The following is a 12,881-nucleotide window of genomic DNA, read 5'->3' as shown; positions in this document are numbered from 1 at the left end:
GACCGATGGTAACCGGCGGCACAAAGTTTCCTACGAAAATTGCTAGAGGGACCCCTTGTGCTGCAACTGCTAGGTTGCGGTGGGGATGAAGGTTAGTGCATCAATTTGCCTTAACTTTGTCCATATAGCTTCAAACAGCTTTCCGACTTTGAAAATTGTATCATTTTCAACTGCATTGTGTACTAAATGCCACAATTTGCAGTGATCACACACGCTTGCAGAGGTTACTTGCGTGGCTATCTTTAGCAAACTATCAGTGCTTGGAATTAGAAAAAGATTAAATCTTTCTAAATAACGTCACAAGAACGTTTGAAGCCGCCAGCATTCCGGCTAAAGCGCAATGCTTGCAGGACCCGTAGGCACAAGCGCCAGAGTCCCTTCAATAATTTTTGTTAGAGACTCTATGGTCTACTAAATATGCGAGGCAGCGGAAAAAAAATAAAGAAGCAAGAACGTTATCTACCCACGAGTGACCGGAAACGCTCACGAGCACTCGACACTCTTCTTTAGCTTTTTCGTCAGAAGGCATGCCCATCGGTAAAGTTGTGATGCAGCCAACGGACCACCAGTGTCTCGAGCCGATTCAGCCAACGGACCAGCAGTGTCTCGAGCCGGCTTGAGACACTGCTCGAGACACTGCTGGTCCGTTGGCTCGGCTCGAGACACTGCTGGTCCGTTGGCTGCATCGCTCCTCGGAGATCCCGTCTAAAGGTCGGTTCCATCGCTCCTTATTGCAATCTTCTCTATTCAAGCTCTCCTTAAAGGCATCGTGCCTTCTCTAGACGCGACAGCTGGGCAAAAGAGGCCTTTAATGTGTTTTTCGGGCCCTTCGTAGCGGCTGGCGTTTCGGGCCCTTCAGCCCATGGCCCATAACCACTAGCGGGGTATGGCTGACACGAAGGTGCCCGGCGCGGGATTACCGCCCGGAAATCGCGATTACACATCGTCCACAGGTGACTCAACGCAGTCGGATGTTTCTGTATTTGACGCGGATGGAGACCGCTTAATCGGAGATCTCCATATCGGTTCGCAGGGGGCCGGGACTCCTGTGGCGGTGGGCCGCGCGCCAGCAGCTGCCTCTGGCGGGTTGCAGGGCGCGGCGGTGACTAATTCGGAGCGCGGCTTGGTCGATGCCGCGCTCACTGCTGCCTACCACCGCGCGGTGGGATTTCAACAGGAAATCACAGACGTCCTCTTTGACTCTAATTTTAATGTGACTAACTGCCACAGGTCGCACATCCTGGGCCTGCTGAGGCAGTTGATGCAAGAATACGCCGATATGCGAGCAGTGGTGGTGCGGCAGTGCGGCCGCGCTGACGAGCTCAGCGACCAGCTGGAACGGATGCGTCCTGCGCGCCCTGTGATGCGCCCGGAGCCGCCTGCCTGGTGACACCGGGGCTGATTTATGCGGTGGTTGCCCGGACCGGTGCACTGACTAGTGCTCTGGCGACCGATGAAGGCACGTGAGGCCTCGTTCGTGTGGGTCCGGCGACTACAGCGACGATCGTTTCTGGGATGGTTACATCGGAATCCCCAGCAAACAAGTGAGTATGCTCACATCATGTTTCGAACACCGCTGGTGCCGTCGCCCACTGCTGCGCAGGACGTATTCCGTCTACTTAGAAGCAATATTGTCCCTGTTCAGGCGACTCTGATTTGGCACTCCGCAGAACACCTCATGGAGTCACGGTATTGTCAGACGATCTTGCTACTATGCGGCGTGTACAACAGGCTGTAGAGAATAACACCATAACCAAAAGGGCTATGTCTGTTCGCCTGATTAATAGACGCAAGCCACAAGTAAAACTTACAAGGGTCGACTCTGACGTTCCGGCAAACGAGCTTATTGATCAAATCAACCTGCGCAACACAGACCTTAACCTTGACCCATCGTCATGTGAGGTGCGGGTCTCGTTCCGTGAGCGTTCGGGGAATTTCTTCCACGTAATCGCGGTAGATCCACCGGCGTTTCGGACACTAATGAGTCGCGGGCGTGTCGCCGTAGGATGGACTTCTGCGAGCGTGGTGGAAGACCTTCACGTGCCTACGTGCACCTTTTGTTCCACCTACGGTCACTCGCGGCGCACATGTCCCGTCCGATCACAGCCTGAGCGCGCGGTATGCACGCGATGCGCGGGGCCGCATCTCGGCGAGCGGTGCACCGTTCGCTAGGGGGATGCGGCCGTCTGCTGCAGCGAGTGTAAGCGCGCGCGACGACCCAGTGCTCACCCTGCGGGCTCCCAAGCCTGCCCCATTCTACAGGGCAGGATAGCCCGCTTGCGGGCCCGCACCGACTATGGATAACCGAGTTTTCTCCATCTCTGCGTCCCAGTTCGGTGGTCTCCTGTCGCTCGCGGTCGCCGATGGCGCTTGGAGCTGCGCGCCCTGTTGGAGCGTGCAGCCTTCGGCGTGGCGAGCTGGCGGGCGATCGCCGTGCGGCTTTCGACTGCCTTCCTTGCTTCTATGTGAGCTTTTCCATATCCTTGATCACAGTCTCTTTCTTTGGAGCCTCTTTATATTTTCCATTTTCCTGTTCACCATGTCTGCGATCGTGCAGCTGCCTGCGGGGGTGGGGGTGGTCCTGTGGTACGTTTGGCGTCCGTCTCTGTGCGGTGACATTGGGCCACCGTATCCTGGCGTCATCGGCGTGAGCTGGCCTTTGGTTGCGCGTACGGTATGTGGACTGGACTTACCGTGTCCTAGACCTTCGATACGTCTGGCTGGTCTGTGCCTGTTGCTCCGCCACTCCTGTATTGGACATGGCTGATCTACATCCGTTCAAATTTATTCAGGCTAACCTTGCCAGCAGCCGTGACGCCACAAAGGTTTTAATTCACCGCATGCTCGAGCAGGACATATCGTTTGCTATGATATCCGACCCGCACACGCACGACCACAGAGTGACCAATGTGCCCCATACACTACACACTTTCCATGCCAATGAACATCCACGTGTGGTCCTGTTGGAACGGGCTCCGTGCCTACAGTATTTCCCCATTTACGTAACGCAATTCGTTGTGGCGGTACATTGCGAGGGTGCGGGCGTTTCTCTTGTGGTCGTTGCTGTGTATGCACCACCCCATCGTCCCCTTGGGCCCATACTAGACGAACTCAACCAAGTATTCACGCGATATCCATCCTCCAGTTTTGTCTTGGCCGGGGATTTCAACGCGAAGCACACGTTATGGGGACCTGTCTCAGGGGATGAGCGTGGCGCGCAGCTTGTTCAATTTGCGTGCGGTAACAACCTGCACATTTCATTTCATTTCATTTCATTTATTATACCCCTCAGGGCCAAGGGCATTACAGAGGGGGAGTGGTAAATACAAAAAGAAGACAAAGACAGTTGGTTACATGAGTGTTTAAATGGCACCTGTATATACAATATTAGCTAAGACTTCACGGAACTGTTCATAATTAATAAGGCTTACAGCTTCAGCGGGAAGATGGTTCCAGTCACGCGAGGTTCACGGCAGGAATGATTGTGAGAAACGTTTAGTGTTGCATGACAAAATACCAACTTTGTACTGATGATCAATGCGACGGGATGCATAAATTGGATGGGGATGAGGTGATCTCGTAGAGTATGGTGATGGTACAACTTGTGGAAGAGGGCGATACGAGACACTTTTCTGCGAGATGCCAGCGATGGGAGGCAAAGATTAGATTTCATGTTAGTTATACTCGCTGTGGGGATGTAGTTAGCAAGAATAAAACGTACAGAGTTATTTTGAACCATCTCGAGGTCAGTGATTAGGTTTTCATGAGCAGGGTCCCATAACGGAGTCGCGTATTCGAGTTTGGGTCGTATTAATGTTTTATATAACAAAAGTTTCAAATTAGTAGGTACGCTGAAAAAGTTGCGACGTAGGTAGCCAAGCATGTGATTAGCGTTTTTGATTATGTTTTCACTATAACGAGACCAGTTTAGGTTAGAAGTGATGTAAACACCAAGATATTTATATGAAGAAACTGATTCCAATGACATGTTGTTAATGTAGTACGACGGTATTGTAGATGTTTTCCTAGAAACATGCATGACTTTGCATTTGTTAATATGGAGCTCCATTAACCATTCATTGCACCAGTTCCCTATCGTGGTAAGGTCTGACTGAAGCAACTCAATATCGTTAGCATACGTAACTTCTCTGAAGATGACGCAATCATCAGCGAATTGATGGATATGGGAGTTGATAAGCGAGGGAAGATCGTTAATGTAAATTAGGAACAGTAGGGGTCCAAGGACGGAACCCTGTGGAACACTTGAAAGGACCTCTGTAAAACCGGATTTAATGCCGTTAGCACAAACAAATTGCGAGCGGTTGAGAAGAAAACATTCAATCCATTTCAAAAGGTTGCCATCTATGTTAAGTTGTTTTAGTTTATAAAGTAATAGATTGTGACACACCTTTTCGAATGCTTTTGAAAAATCTAAGAATATACAATCAGCTAGTGATGATTTGTCAAGAATATGGTGTAGTGCATGTGTAAATGATATTAATTGGGTTTCACAGGAGTAAGATTTCCGAAAACCGTGCTGTGCTGACGTAAAAAATGAGTTCAATTCAAGGAAATTAACCAGGTTAGTAAAAATATGTTCGAGCATTTTACAGCATGTACTGGTGAGAGAGATGGGACGATCATTATTAGGGGATGCTTTGCTGCCGGATTTATACACTGGAATCACTTTGCCTATTCCACTCATACTTAATCTCCCCGACTCCCTCCCAACATTTGAGAAGCCCTATGCCGGCTCGTGGATAGACGTGACCTAGCGTATGTCTCACTTGTAGGCGGTGGGTACCGTTGGTCCGTCTTGGACGAGGACACCTTATCGGACCACCGATACATTGAGTTTACGCTGAGCGATTCCGCGAGCGTGCCCGAGAGGCGGCTCACCAACTACGCTCGCGCGCAGATATTGCAGATTCTAAGCCACGATCCCTGGTTCCACCATTTATGTCACTGCCGCTTTTCGTCGGCTTGGATGCTCGACGCCGTGGTTGAGCGATTCTATAGCACATATCACATCTTATGCAAGCGGCACGCCCGCAAGCCACAACCCCGTAGCGAGGGCGCCAAGATGTGGTGGACGCCTCAGTTGCCTGCGGAACGGTCGCGATTGCGCGCGATGCGCAGGCGTTATCAGCGCGTGCGGGACCCCGCCTTGCGCGAGGTGTTTCGTTTACAGTACGCACAGGCATTCCCGGTATATAAGCGCAGCCTCCGTCGCGCGAAAGATGCCGCCGACCGAGCGCTGTGCTCAGACATCACGTCGCGCAACCTCTTCGGCCGGCCTTTCCAGTCGGCGTTTGCCAAGCTGCGCCCTATAACCTGCATTCCCACGCTCGAGACCTCGGACCTTACTATATGCCCTACTATATACTACTACACTTACTATATACTACTTTCTACTACTTATACTACTACTACTTACAACTCACTATATACCTTACTGTATACCTCGATCCACGCGTCAGCAGCGCTTTTATTAAGCACGCACGTTGCGGTTCACGATCCCGCGGCGGACAACGACTACCACAGCCGCATTCGCGCGATCGCGGGCTCTCCTTATCCAGATGTGCCCAACGATCATCCTTTCACCCTACCGGAGATCGAGCACTCCCTACTTCTGGGCAACCTGCGCGTGGCGCTGGGGCTAGATGGGCTGACGGGCATGTTTGTGCAATATCTCTTTCAGATCCACCCTCACTTCTTCTTACACATATTTAACGCCGCTCTTCGATTAGGACACTTTCCCTCTAACTGGAAGACGGGTCGAATAATTTTTATTCTCAAGCCTGGCCGCCCCCCCCCCCCCATCTTCCTTTAGCCTATCGTCCGTTAGTAATGAATTCCCTTTTCGGTAAAATTCTGGAACGCCTACTTAATTCTCGCCTCTATTATTTTCTTCAATCTCGTCGCCTCAATCACGACAACCAATTTGGCTTTACCCATGCCCGGAGTGCACCGCTGGCCCTATACGCCCTAAAGCACCGGCTCAGTGCACTTAAGGCCACCAAGACGCTCGCAGTGTTAATTTCACTGGATTTTACGGGCGCCTTTGACAGTGTCTGTTGTTTTTCTGCGCAAGCACTGTTGCCCGACGAACTTATATCGCCTCCTCCAGTCATTTCTTACCGATCGGATGGTCGTCCTCCGGAGTAAGACTAGGGACATCTCGGCTCGCCCTCGGCTCGTCCTTCCATCGGCAGTCCGCAGGGATCGCATCTTAGCCCTCTGCTATGGAATTTGATAATTCATTCCTTACTAAGTCTCCCGCTACCAGAGGGCGTGCATATACAGGCCTATGCTGATGGCACCATCGTAATACCCTCTGGTTCGGCGCGATTGCGATTGCAGGCTTTAGCAGAATCGTTCTTGAACTTGATTTGCGATTGGGCCTGACAAAACAAGGTCAAAATCAGCGAATCAAAATCTTTCTTTGTCTTTTTCAACAATGGTCAAATTGGTACATCTAAGGGCCGTCCGTCTATCCGACTGGATGACGCTTTTTTAGAACATCAGGACGACATTAAACTCCTCGGCGTGGTCTTCGATGACAAACTGAACTTTCACGCCCACGTTGATCTTCTAAAGACTAAAGCCGAGTTATTGGTTACTCGATTGCTAAATTTCATTCGCATGCATTTTATGCTGCGCCCAGTATTTCTACGTCGTTTATATAGACAGGTTCTGCTGCCTGCGATTGCATACGCGTCCCTGGTATGGTGGCCGCCTTTCCCAACGACGCATCTCCAGACGCGCGTCTTGTCGGGGCAACGGTCTTTGTTGATCGCGTTAACAGGCGCACACCACACAACCAGGACTTCCACCGAACAGATATTGGTCCACTGTCCGTCTCTTACGGTAGATTTAGAACGCCTCAACGCGAAGTTCTCCTTATTTACGCTCCGTCAGATCACGCACCACGGGTCTGACAAGTTTCACCCAAGTGACATTGACTCTCCATTTAATCGATGGTCCCACCACCCGCGCGAAACATGTCGTTACGTGTTCACGCGCCTCACTCCAGCAGACGCTGCTAGAATTGCTGCCCGCTCAGCTTTCCATGTATATACTGACGGCGCGTTCACGACTGTCTTGGCGGGTGCGGCATTTGTTGCGTTTAACCCTAACGGACGCTTGACAGCAGTACGAAAATTCAGAGTAATCAACGCCACAAGCGCATATAGCGTCGAGGCTGTCGCTTTCGCCGAGGCGCTCGGGTACATAGCTTCGCTACGTCCAGAGCTCCCGTCCATATCTACACGGACTGCCTCTGTGTACTGTCCGCAATATCGCATCTTCGCGATACAGACTCTCGAGTATGGGCGTGCAAATAAGCGCTCACCTTGCTCGCTCGAGAGGACCGGCGGACATACCTGCACCACGTCCCTGGGCACAGGGGCGTGGTGGGTAACGAGTTGGCAGACACCGCTGCAGCGTCGGCGGCTCGAATGGGCCTCCTCCGCACTGCAGCGGCGTCCATTAAAACGGCACGCGCGCGCTTTCATCGCATCGCGCGAAAGCAGTGGAGTGCCTATTGGCTGCGAGAGGGTTCCAACACATACCTCTACCACTGGGTTCCAACTGTACACACTATACCCGATTGGTTTCCGCCAAATAAACTTCTCGGACACTTATTTACCGGGCACGGACATTTTGTATCATACCTACGCAGGTTTAACCGCCGCGCTTCAAACCTGTGCACGTGTGGCGCTGTGTGCGATGACGTGTCGCACAATCTTGCCACCTGCCCCCGCACTGCGTGTGGAAATTATGTCAGGTCAAAACAGAACCGACTGCTTCGTTTGAGGTGAACAAAACAACTAAACTTTATTTCGATAGGGATACCCGTTGCCGAGCGAGTTCAGAAGATTACAGGGTTGCCCGTTGACGAAAACAATGAGGCTAAAGTTGGCAGTTTCTTCATACTCCCCCCGGAATGAGCTTCAGGTCATTCGTCCATGTATTCCATGGGGTACAACAGTTGAATCGGTCTTCTCAATGTGGTTCCATTAGGCATGCGCACCATGGAAGCTCTGATTCTTCCATCTCGTCCGAGAACTTCTGACACTTGTCCAGTTTTCCAGAGTTGCCTCGGTAGATAGTGTTCGTGGACTAAAACGAGAGTTCCTTTCTTCAGTGCGGTTGAGGAATTTGGCACAGCAAAATGTGCTGATCGGAGACTCGTCAGGTACTCCCTTTGCCAGCAACGCCAAAATTGGTCGACCATCCCTTGTCGGTAGTGCCTCCAACGAGTGAGTTGACCAGGAAGCTGAGCCACCTCTGTAGTGGAACCACTGTCAGGAAGAGTGGTCAGTCGCTTTCCCACTAGAAAGTGCGATGGTGCTTGATGTTCGGGTTCGCTCGCCTCCGTGTAGACGTAGGTCAGGGGTCTAGAGTTGATGACAGCTTCGATTTCAGTTAGGATGTCGTGAGCTCCTCGAAGTTGCAGTAGCTGTTTCCCAAGACCTTCTTCAACGTTGTTTTTACGGACTGAACCATTCTTTCCCAGAATCCTCCCCACCAAGCAGCTTTCTCAGCTATGTTTCCAGCGGATCTGGTGGCTTGTGAAGAAGTTGGGAATTTCTTCTCCTCTTATTGTTGTCCATAGTCGCCTTAGATCCTTAGAAGCGCACTGGAATGTCCTGGCGTTGTCACAAAAGACCACTCGATAAACTCCTCTTCTCGAGATAAATCTTCGGAACGCCATCAGGAAGTTTGCGGCGGACATGTCGGTCACCAATTCATGGTGTATTGCCCTGGTCACTGCGCATGTGAAAATGACGGTGTAAGACTTCCGGTTATTTCCTTGATCCTTTGTGTTCAGTGGGCCGGCAAAATCTACAACGGTAACATGAAAGGGTGGAGCTTGTGTCACCCTCTCACGAGGCAGAGGAGCGACTGGCTCAGTAGCAGCTCAGCTGTTGAAACGGTTGCACATTTCTTAAACACCTTTTTCACCATTTGCCTTCCCTGCACGATCCAGTTCATTTCCCTCAGTTCGGTAAGAGTCTCCAGTGCGCCGGCATGCAGGAGACGGCGGTGGGCTGCGCTGATCGTTAGCTCTGTGAAGGGATGTCTTGACGGTGGGATAACAGGATGCTTCACGTTGTAGGACATCTCGGCTGCACTGAGCCTTCCTCCCCCTCTAAAGCCTGTTTCACATGCAAGCGAAAATGCTCGCGAATCCTGCCGCCGCGCCGCAGAAATCTGTTTCGAGCGGCGGCGGCGGCACTAGCGGCGGGAGCGGCGAGGTTCGGACTCCATCGTCGTCGTAGATGACGCTGAGATCACGTATCGGGGAATCGCTTGGCATGCTTGTCGAGCGGCGAAGACACTGGAGTTCCTCTTGCAAGGCCTCGAATTGTACTTGAAGAATCAAATGAGTATGTGCCTTTTGAGCTTCCTCTGTCGTAATAGGTTCCTCGTATTTTTGGCTGGGGTGCTTGGCGTTGTAGAAAAATCGTAAAACCCAGGCTGTCACTCGAACCACTCTAGAGAGGGAGCTATATTTCTGCAGAGGCAAGACAGATTCATGTACAGTCACGTTGTGAACGCGAAGCGTTCTTCTTTCTTCCTCTGCGATGATCATGTCAGCGGTGCCTTCATCGCTTGGCCAACAAATAGATGGCTTCGAAAGCGAAGCAGGTCCATTCCACCAAAGTGAGCTGGACTTGAGTGCCTGAGGTGTAACTCCCCTTGTCAAAAGGTCGGCAGGATTTTCGATCCCAGAACAGTGATTCCAGATATCTGGATCCGATCGCTGCTGAATATCTAACACTGTGTTGGCCACAAAGGGTTTTCATTGTTGTGTGGGACCTCGCACTCAATGCAGCGCCATAGATGAATCAGTCCACAGACACCATTTGGCTATTGGAAGGCTCAGTGACCGCTCCAAATATTCCCTCAGTCGAGCGCCTATCACCATGCCCATCAATTCCAGTCTTGGAAGAGAAATTTTCCTAATTGGTGCTACTCGGGACTTTGAGAGGACCAGAGTAACATTTGCTTCGTTGTCTGAAGCATTGGAAGCACCGGTCAGCTGCAGTGAGCCTTTTCTTCTTTTCGTCCAATGAGATCTTCACCTGACAATTCTGAGTCGCGTGATCTTTTGCAGCACCGAATGCACATGTATCGGCGTGCTTCGAAGCACCCGCAGAAAAAAGAGAAGCTGATGACCCTTTTTGATGTTTGCTCTTTTCTCTGTGTCGATGTTTTGATTCTCTGGCTGCGAGATGACCAGGCTGCAGTGCCTTTTCCCCAGCTCTCTACTTCGGTTTTAAGAAAAGCTTGCAAACTCTTGATACTGATCCCGTCATCTTTGCTTGCAGCGGAAAGTCCTTTGTAGTATCCGACAACAAGATCGGTTGGCAGCATTCGCAGGAGTGCGGAGGAGAGCAGGGCGCCGTAACTGTCTGCTTTGGCTCCGAGCGCCGTGAGACCACCAATATTGCGTTGCAGGTTGTCATAGAGTCGACGTAGGCCGATGTGCTCTTTTTCGTTCTGTACCGTTGGCAAGTCGAGTAACTAAGTCAGGTGTTCTTGAATCAGCGTGTCTCGTCGACTGAAGCACTCTTTCAGAAGTTCGATGACAGTGGTGTAATTTGCCCCAGTCACTTGAATGCCGGCAATGGCCGCTGCGGCTTTTCCCAAAAGCACCGATCGCAAGTACAGAAACTTCTCGGCGTTGGAGAGGCCGTAGTTTCCCTGCACCGCTTGCTCAAACTGCTCCCAGGACTGCCACTCCGTGGCGGCGCCGCTAAATCGTTGTAACTCGAGCTTCGGCAGTTTCACTTTGCACTTTTCCCCCGCCCGAGGGATGTCGGTCTGCGCCCGCGTCGCGGCTATTTCTGCTTGTTTTGCTAGCAGGTCTTTTTCTGCTTCTTGGCGGAGTTTTGCCATGTGTGCGACGATACGGTCATTGTATTCTATGGTCCGCACATAATTTTGCTCTGCGTCTTGGTCTTGCACTAAAGGCTCGATGGCTGCGTCCACCTCGTTTAGCTGTATTCGGAGGGCGCTAAGCCTCGCAGACAAGGCATTAAGAGCTCCTTCGTCTGCATGACTCTCCATAGTCTGCTTCAGAAATCAGTTTAGTCACTTTAGTTCTCAATGCACTTCTTTTCAGTTTGAGCCGTTCCATCGTGGCATCAATGTTTACAGTTCGCTTACCGCGATGGGGCTTGAGTCATGGTGTCGGTTTTCGCTGGGTGTGGCGTCGTTAGGCTTTGTTGTTGAAGGCTCGCCTCGTCGACCGTTTTCTGCCCGAGGATCGTTGCTGGCTTTCCCCGAGCTCGTTGTGGTGTCGGCGTCTGTTGACCTAGTTGCCTCAATGGTAAGTTCGATCGTTTCTCCCGGGTTTCGGCACCAAATATTGAGGAAATTATGGCAGGTCAAAAAAGAACCTACTGCTTCGTTTGAGGTGAACAAAACAACTAAACTTTATTTTGATAGGGATGCCCGTTGCCGAGCGAGTTCGGAAGATTACAGGCTTGCCCGTTGACGAAAAAAATGAGGCTAAAGTTGGCAGTTTCTTCACTGCGCACGTCGTTCGAGAATTATGCGACGAAGGCCACGTGCAGTCATTGACTCCGGACAAATGCGCTGGTCTTCTAAATTCTAGACGCTCGCGAGCCTTACTTCTGCGACTAGCGCGAATTGCCATCCTTTCTGTATCCCCTTCCTCTCCTCCTTCCCGCATTCCCGACGCCTCATAACTAGACTATATCATTCCTATATTCTCTTCATTCTTTTAATTCATGTTACTTTTGCATGTTTGCTTGTGCCAAATGCGCTGCTTTATCCTACCATTGGCGGGGCTTCCCCGTGTCAGCTGGCCCTAGCTGCATGCGCCATCATTCATTTTGCTCACTTCCTTATTTCTACCTTCCGCGACTACGCCCTATCTCCTTCCCTGCCTGCGTGGCCATCTCTTGCTCCTTGTATGCTCCTTGGCCATTCTCACTATATGTCCTTAGCCACATGCGCAGATAATGGCATCGGCTCCACCTGCCTGGCCATCTTTCTTGGACGCCTGGGGTGATCTTGAGCTTTGCTGACATCAACTGCATACCTTTGGCTTACCCGAGCCCAAGGCATCGGATCCACCAGCCTGGCCACTTAATGACGCCTGGTGTTACAGTCTTGCTGCATCAACTGCCTACCACTCGGTGTCATCAACATCACCACAGCATGAACCTTAAGTTTCAAAGAGAACTCTACGTCTCTGACTTGACTGAGGTGCAGCCCAGGCCATTGGCTTCACCTGCTAGGCCTCCTAATCCCGACGCCTAGTGCGGCCGTCTTGCTGGGTCAGGCTAGGACCAACTGGCTACCCCTGGCCGACTCCGAGGAGCAACCGCTAAGACCTGCAGAATCTACGACCAGCCATGTAGGCTGCACTGGCCTACCATTGGACAGGCATACGGAAGATCACTTTGCCCACTCGACATGCTGTAAATCAATAAAATTCGCCCGTGCTGCGGATGGCAGCCGGAGCGGTGGGTAGGTGGTTGGGGAGGGGGGGGGGGGGAGGGGTGCTGGATTTCTTTATTAGGAGCACATTATACAATACGCGCTTAAATACTTGTCCTATTCATGATACTCACCTTTTTTTCTTTTCGTAACTTATACAGGCTCGCCTCCGACTTTTTATTTCCCTAATTTGGCTTTTATATAAATTTTATTTGGGATAGCATAGGCTTCCCCAGTTCCATTATTTTTTATTGGTTTACGCCTGCTATACATCCCTACCTTATTTTTATTTATTTTTGCTTTTTGGGGACACACAAAGCCATCATCATCCCATTTTAATGTCCACTCGGAGGACGAAGGCCCCTCTCAGGCGTCTCCAATTACTCATGTCTTGCGCT

General features: G+C 51.1%; 1 long non-coding RNA gene across 3 annotated transcripts; it reads left to right on the top strand.

Annotated features, from left to right (window-relative positions):
- The first annotated feature begins 615 nt into the window (after window positions 1-615).
- Window positions 616-12,511, top strand: LOC135900195 (uncharacterized). 3 transcript variants are annotated; one of them, XR_010563821.2, is made up of 4 exons: window positions 647-711; window positions 836-953; window positions 1,034-1,544; window positions 11,988-12,511. It is a non-coding gene; the product is annotated as an uncharacterized lncRNA (long non-coding RNA). The 3 variants fall into 3 exon arrangements; XR_010563822.2 differs by lacking the exon at window positions 836-953 and having other exon boundaries at window positions 616-711; window positions 1,231-1,544; XR_010563820.2 differs by having other exon boundaries at window positions 646-953.
- The last annotated feature ends 370 nt before the right edge of the window (window positions 12,512-12,881 follow it).

The sequence above is a fragment of the Dermacentor albipictus genome, chromosome 4 (genome assembly GCF_038994185.2).
Source record: "Dermacentor albipictus isolate Rhodes 1998 colony chromosome 4, USDA_Dalb.pri_finalv2, whole genome shotgun sequence".
Classification (NCBI taxonomy): domain Eukaryota; kingdom Metazoa; phylum Arthropoda; class Arachnida; order Ixodida; family Ixodidae; genus Dermacentor; species Dermacentor albipictus.
Note: the sequence above shows the minus strand (reverse complement) of the source record. Positions and strands in the feature narration are given on the sequence as shown.